Raw genomic sequence first — 7,175 nt, 5'->3', positions numbered from 1 at the left:
GAAGGAAAGAGAAGGAAAGCATGAAACGAAGTAAAATGACACAGCACTAATAATGCAATATGTGAGAGCAATTTTCCTTTTCCAGTGCAAAGATAGTTTTTTTTTCACCTGCAGAGTGACATATTGAAAACACACATGCACAGTGCACAGTGCAGGGCCTTGGAAAGAAATGTGAAATAACGAGAAGCCTGTATGTTATCTCCTGTTGGTAGGCTGCTCATTGCTTCTGGAATGGATTGGAAGGAAGGCAATATGTCTTGCTTAGCAAGACCATTCTCAATTTAATATTAATTTCCTGTGTAAATATTAGGCCTTTCTAGTAGCCAATCTATCAGTCTATCTGCTAATTCATCTATTTACTCAAAATTATAATGAACTGGGAAGCGTGCTATATTTTATGAAAACGGATTCTCTTAGGCTTTTGTCTCAGTTTTCTTCATAATAATGTTTTGCCACTTAATTGAATTCATTCCCTGAGACGTACAGCATCTATTTTAAATAATTCATCAGCTTAGAGTGTTCCTACTCAATCACTCCCAGAATGACAGACTGAGACAAGAGCCTGTACTTTGTTATTGTGTTTTGATGGAAATAAGGCACTGGATTCTGGTATTCCCTCCAAGCAGCTAAGAGGAGCACATAAAAAGACAGAAGGACTGGAACTTTATTTGCCAAAACTAAATTGTAGGAATCATTAAGGCCTTAAATCCTCCTTGTTCAGCTTCATTGCTGCTCGTGGACACGTGCCTCACTAAAAGTCCTTTTGCATTGCTGATGTGGCAGTCAGCTGACATTGCAGTCTCACACCAAGGGTTCACACCAGTGGGCTTTTTTAGTCCCACTGCTTTCAGCCTCTTGCTGCCCTTTATTCTGTAAGTGTAGCTGATTGATGCAATATTTCACAATGGGGAGGGATGAAGGCAGGACTTGGTGGCCAAGAGGTTTTCAGGACCTTATTCTTCCACAGAGCAGAGCTTGAACCCTGTGCTCAGTTCCCAAACAGACGCTGTCTGCCAGCTGCCTCCTGTGTCAGTGAGACCCCATTTGGGATGACTGTCTGCACACCCCTCGGGCTGTGCCTGTTGGGACACAGACTGGTGGAGGCAAATCCGATCTGTGAGTCACCACTGACTGGTTTCTGAGTAGTTCAGTGCATCTGGGAGCAACTCTGTTAGCTCAGGTGTGTCTGAGGCAGGCTGTCACAAGGCGGATGTGCCTCAGCGCTAAGGGGGATTTAGCTGCCAATCGTCATCCAGATTCGAAAGAGAGTTTGCAAGCCTGAAGGCATTAAAAAGAACAATCTTCTCTCTTCAAATCCTTTCTCTCTTGCAGAGACTGTCTACCTTCGGCTCAAACCCAGCTGCTCCCAAGAGAGCACGTTGTTAGCCTGCTGAACCCAGCAGCCCAAGAGAGGTGAGGCTGCTGCAACTCTCTGTCCCAGGTCCAACTGTCAGTGAGGCTGAATGTGTTCTCCCATGCTCACAGACATGCATCATCAACACATATATATATTTGTATAGACCATAGAATCATAAAATCATTTGAGCTGGAAGGGATACTTAATGGCCATCTAGTCCAACTCCCCTGCAATGAGCAGGGACACCTACAGCTCCAGCAGTGCACAGAGCCCCTTCCAGCCTGACCCTGAGTGTCTGCAGGGGTGGGGCGTCCACCATCTCTCTGGGCAACCTGTGCCAATGCTTAATCTCCCTTACTGTAAAAAACTTCTTTATCCTCTCTAAATCTCCCCTCCTTTCATTTGAAAACATTTCTCCTTGTCCTCTCACAACAGACCCCGCTGAAGAGTCTGTTCTCTCCTTTCTTACAGCCTCCCTTTACATACTGAAAGACCACTATCAGATCTCCCCAGAGCCTTCTCTTCTTCAGGCTGAGCAGCCCCAGCTTTCTCAGCTTCCTCCCCATACCATGCCACTGTGCTTGTGGGCTGAGCGATGCTCCCTCACCACCATGGGAAGACACTGCAGGGTTTGCCTGCCACTGCCCAGTCCATCACTGACTAGTGCTTGCCACCACTTACCCCTGGAAGGAAATGAAATGTGGCTGTGTTTAAAGCCTTTGGCAGGAAGAGTCTACATAAACATTTATCAGCAGCCATATGGAGAAGAGCAAGCTAATAAAAATGCATCTTTCAGAAGGCTCTCTGACTACCAGTTTTCTTCAGGAGGGTAAATTTAAATTAATGTAGCACAGAAGCACTCCTCAGCTATTAAAAATGATGATGGTCCAGGTACATTTCCAGTGACCTGCTGTTAACACGGTATATTCTGCATTAGTACTAAATTGCCAGCATTTGATGGTGCTCTGAAACATGAGAGAGGATGCTCAGATTTTTTCTTCACCCCAGTTCCACGGGAAAGAGCACTCTGGCTTCTTCCCACACAACTGAGCTTAAGTCCCACAAGAACTGGTCAGCCCCTGCCGTGCCACACCAGTGCTCCAGCCTTCACAAGGTTCATGAGCACCCAGCCAAGGCCCAAGAATAGGCCTCAATAATGAGTGGCATTCAGCATCTCCAAACCACACTCGTTATTTTCCTCTTCTATAACCCAGACACCTTGGTTGCCATCACCAGATAGACTTGGCTTTGTAAGTAGACAGATATTAAAATGAATATCCTGGTAAGAAGGAGAATACTGTGGAGTACGATGTTCACTCCTGGGCCCCACTGCACTACAGAGACATGGGCATATGGAGACAGTCCGATGGAGAGCCATCAAGATGATCAAGGAAACGAGCACCTCTCCTGTGAGGGGATGGTGGGACAGCTGAGAGTTCATGGAGTGTTTGGACAATGCTCTCAGATATCTCAGATTCGAATTTTGGGTGGTCCTGTGCAAAGGCAGGAGTTGGATTTTATGATCCTTCAGGGAATTTGCAAACATGAGGAGGACCTGGTAGTCTGATAGTGACAGGACAAGAGGGAATGGCTTTAAACTAAAAGAGGGGAGATTTAGGTGAGATGTTAGAAAGAAATATTTTACTCAGAGAGTGGTGAGGCAATGGAAGAGGGTGCCCAGGGGAGGTGTGGATGCCCCATCCCTGGAGGTGCTCAGAGCCAGGTTGGGTGGGCCCTGGGCAGCCTGAGTTGGTGGGTGGCAGCCAGCCCATGGCAGGGGCTGGAGCTTGATGATCTTTAAGGTCCCCTCCAACCCAAGCCATTCTATGACCCTTATGGGTCCCTTCCAGGTCAGGATATTCCATGAATCTGTGATTCTGTGATTTGATGGATCAAGAGATGAGATTACAAACTCTTTTTATTAGGTGTTTGCATAGCTCGTAACACGAGGGCTGAACCTCCCGAGAAGAGAAGGAGGAGCTCCTGATGGTGGCAAGCTCTTGGTCTTGTATTGTTGGCTGTCCACAGCCCGAATGCTTTAAGACAAAAAGCAAGCAATCACGTCTGGCAAATTCTTCTGATGGGAGATCTTCCCAAATCTAGCAGTGAAGAGGTTAATGCAGTGCCATGCCAGCACCATGGGTGCTTCTCTGAGTGCCCATACAGCTGATCACAAGGACCCCTGGGCAGTAGAAAAGCTTAGGGTCACTCCCTGCTCACTGTGGTACACCAGGAGCCTTCCACCCAGAGCAGGATCCTGGCATTCAGCCTGCCCTGCTAACTAAGCTACAAATTAGCGCCGTACATAAATGTTATTTATTTCTAATTAATTATTAAGGCGGTATGTTACAGCACTCGAGAAAGATCATATTGGTATGTATCTGGATGCAACACAACCCTCCCTAAATCATGCTGAAAGCTGATTTCCCCTCTGCTATACAGCAAATTATGTCAGGCTTAGTGCTGGTACATAAGGAGAAAATTTGTTACCCTTCTGGAAAATCAATAGGCTCTTGGCAAACTGGGTTGGGAGTATTAATCATCCTGAAGGCACCATCTGCCCATGTGCCAAGGCACAGCAGGAGAGCCACAGCACTGCCTGCAGGAGGGCAGAAAGCAGAGAGGACCTTGCCCACAGGGCAAGGGTGGGCAGGGGAGCCTGGAGCCAAACCCAGGGAGTGAGGCTGGGTTGGCAGAGAGCGCAGCAGAGGCTGAAGACCTGGAGATGCACTGAGGAGCAGCTGGAGCTGGCCAGCGTGGCCTGCTGGTCTGGAGTTGGCTCCTAGTCCTGGGGAAGGGACCCTCCTGCCATTGCTTGTGGCTTCTGTGTCTCATCCGATGGGTCTGTGCCTCTCCCCAGACCCACCTGGGGGTCTTCAGAAAGCCCAGAGAGCCGGCTGGTAACAGCCAGGAGCAGACAGAAGCGGCCAGCTTGTTCCTGCTCAATATTAATCAGCACTTTTCTGAATCACAGACGTGGCTTTGTTTGTGGGATATCATCTGTGAGGTTCAGAAAGCAGCAGGAATTAATTCAGCTTGGGAGCGTTGGATGACTCAGATTGCTGTGAAAACACCCCAGAGCAGAAATGAGACGTAGGGTAAATTCACCCATAGGGTGGCTCTCAATGGACTTTAGCTGAGGATAAATTTAATTTGCAGAAGTGAAGAAAATGTTATTTATACTTTCTAAGTAGCATTTTAATATGAAATATTCAAATAGATAATCGAGAGACTCTTAATGGGTTGCATTTATTGAAAGAGGTTTTGATTTAAATTCCTCAACCTTGGAGTCCCAGGCACGTTTCTTTTCCCCAAACGAATTCCCAAGCTGGATTTTCCTATTGCGCTAATGTATGAAAATCCGATTTCTCTGAATAAACATAGAAGATGATGCAGTGCTGATATTAGGTTACGTGCAACCCACCCCATGCTCTTGCTGGGGGGTGTCTGGAAAAGCTGTCAGGAGTGCCTTGATGAGCCTGCAACAGCAGAGGGCTTCTGGTGCAGCTCCCAGGGATGGGTCCAAGTTATAAGAGCCCCTCGGGCTCCTCTGGCTGTGCTGTCTGGAAGAAAAGATTGAGGTGAAGGATTTAAAATGCTGAGCCACGCAGACTGCTGCTTCGGCTCTCAGTGCAGCGGTATTTCATTGCAATCAATAAACATTTCATCATAATTTCTGGCATAAAGCAGAGAGGATGTAAGGAAAACGGGTTCCTTCCTCTGCTTTCTGTAGGCTGTGAAGCGTCATTATAGGTAAATGCATCAGGGCTTTGGTGTTTTAAGAGGGAGGCGTGGGGTAGGGACTGCAGGAGAGCAGCAGGCAGCGGTTCGGTCACGTCCCCATAGGATACTGATGCTGGTGGCCAGGAGTCAGGGAAAACCCAGCAGCAAAATCTGGAGGAGGATCTGGAAAAGTTCCTTCTTGAGGCAAGGTCTCGTGCTGGAAGCCACAGCTGGATCCCATTTGCTCCCCTCAGCATGCTCAGATTAAAGCTTTGTGCTTACAGTGTGGCAGATAACCATTGGGTTAGGGTTCCTTGTTTTGTGACTGTGGCTGTTCCCCCGCACCCAGCCAGGGATGCGTCTTCCACCTTTTCATAGAATCACAGAATCATAGAATCATAGAATGGCTTGGGTTGGAAGGAACCCCAAGTTCAAGTTTCAGCCCCCCTGCCACAGGCAGGGCCACCAACCTCCAGATCTGGCACTAGCTCAGGTTGCCCAGGGGCCCATCCAACCTCATCTTGAATACCTCCAGAAACAGAGTATCCACAGCCTCTCTAGGCAGCCTGTTCCAGTACCACACTACTCTCTCTGTAAAGAATTTCTCCCTGACATCCAAAACTTCCCCCTGAACTTCCCCATCCAATCTTTCCACTTTGGTTCTCGTTAAACTCTCTTTCTCCTTCCATTGGAAGCCCCTCAGCTGAGGGCCGTGTAGGCTGCAGGACTGTCCCTGCTCTGATGGGCTTCTGGCTCTTCTATGGCTTGGTGTATCACACCCAGGTTCTCCTCTCTGCTCTGTTCTCATTTCCCTCTTCTCATCCTTTTGAAATTCATCAAACACCAGGAAAAACCCCAAGCTTAAGCTAAAGCAGTCCACAAAATGCCAGCATGTCATCCTGCAGAGCGTGAATCCCACAGCAGATAGGATGCTCAGCATCCCAGCAGGCAGCCTGGACAGGGTTGGAGAACATCATATACATGGTATACGTACAATGTATTGTAACTCTGGAGCATTCTCTGCTCAGAGTAGTAGCAAAGGACCAGCACCACTACCAGGTGCTACTGTTCACCATGCTTGTAGCCTTCCTGGGCCTTCCTGCAGTAAGGCTCTGCTGCCAGTCCTGCTCTGCTGCCTGCCACAGGCACGGGGGAGAGGTGGCTGCTGCCGGGGACTCCATCAGATGTCTGCCACTGCCATCTGCTGGATTGCCTTCCTTCTACAGATACATCTGTACGGCTCCCAGCTGCCACAACAACGCCCCAGTGCCTTTTGCATTGCAGAGCTGAAGGAAAGGTGGTTCTGCGCGAAGTAAGCTGAATGAGGGAGGGGGAGCAGGCAGGGGGCAGGAGGAGGAAGGCTGGGACAGAGGAGAGACATCTCGATGGGAAGTTGGAGGAGGCTGCCTGGGAGACAAGCCCAGCTTGTTCTCCTAGGAGAGATGCGCCAGCACTATTCATCCTCGTGACCATGCCGTGGGCCCTGTCCAACAGTTCCACGGCCTGGACACAGTACTCCAGTTGGGGCCTCATGAAGGCAGAGTGGGACAATCCCTGCTACCTCCTCTCTGTTGGTGCAGCCCAGGATACCGCTGGCCTTCCAGATGGCAAGAGCACCCCGCTGGCTCCTGTCCAGCTTTTCATCCACCAGAGCCCACAAGTCCTTCTCCTCAGGACAGCTCTCAATTCTCTCACCACCCAGCCCGTATTTGTGATTGGGACCTTGCATTTGGCCTTGTTGAGCTTTATGAGGTTTGTACAGGCCCATCTTTCAGGCCTACCAGGGTTGCTGTGAATGGCATCCCTTTATCCCTCCAGCATACTGACTGCACCACTCCGCTTGGTCTTGTCTACAAATTTGCTGAGGGTGCACTCCATCCCACTGTCTGTGTCACCAACAAAGAAGTTAAGTAGTGTCCATACTGACCCCTGAGGAACACTGATTGCAACTTGAGTGTGACCACTCAATGGGTTATGCTCTAAAAGACAGGCCAGAATGCAAAAACAGAAAGGAAAGTGACACCTGAAGCAATCTTCAATCTGTCATTTCTGAGCTTCTTCGCTGCTTAGGTGTTGTTCACGTCTGTTTATACAT

The sequence above is a fragment of the Meleagris gallopavo genome, chromosome 2 (assembly GCF_000146605.3).
Source record: "Meleagris gallopavo isolate NT-WF06-2002-E0010 breed Aviagen turkey brand Nicholas breeding stock chromosome 2, Turkey_5.1, whole genome shotgun sequence".
NCBI lineage: Eukaryota > Metazoa > Chordata > Aves > Galliformes > Phasianidae > Meleagris > Meleagris gallopavo.
Note: the sequence above shows the minus strand (reverse complement) of the source record.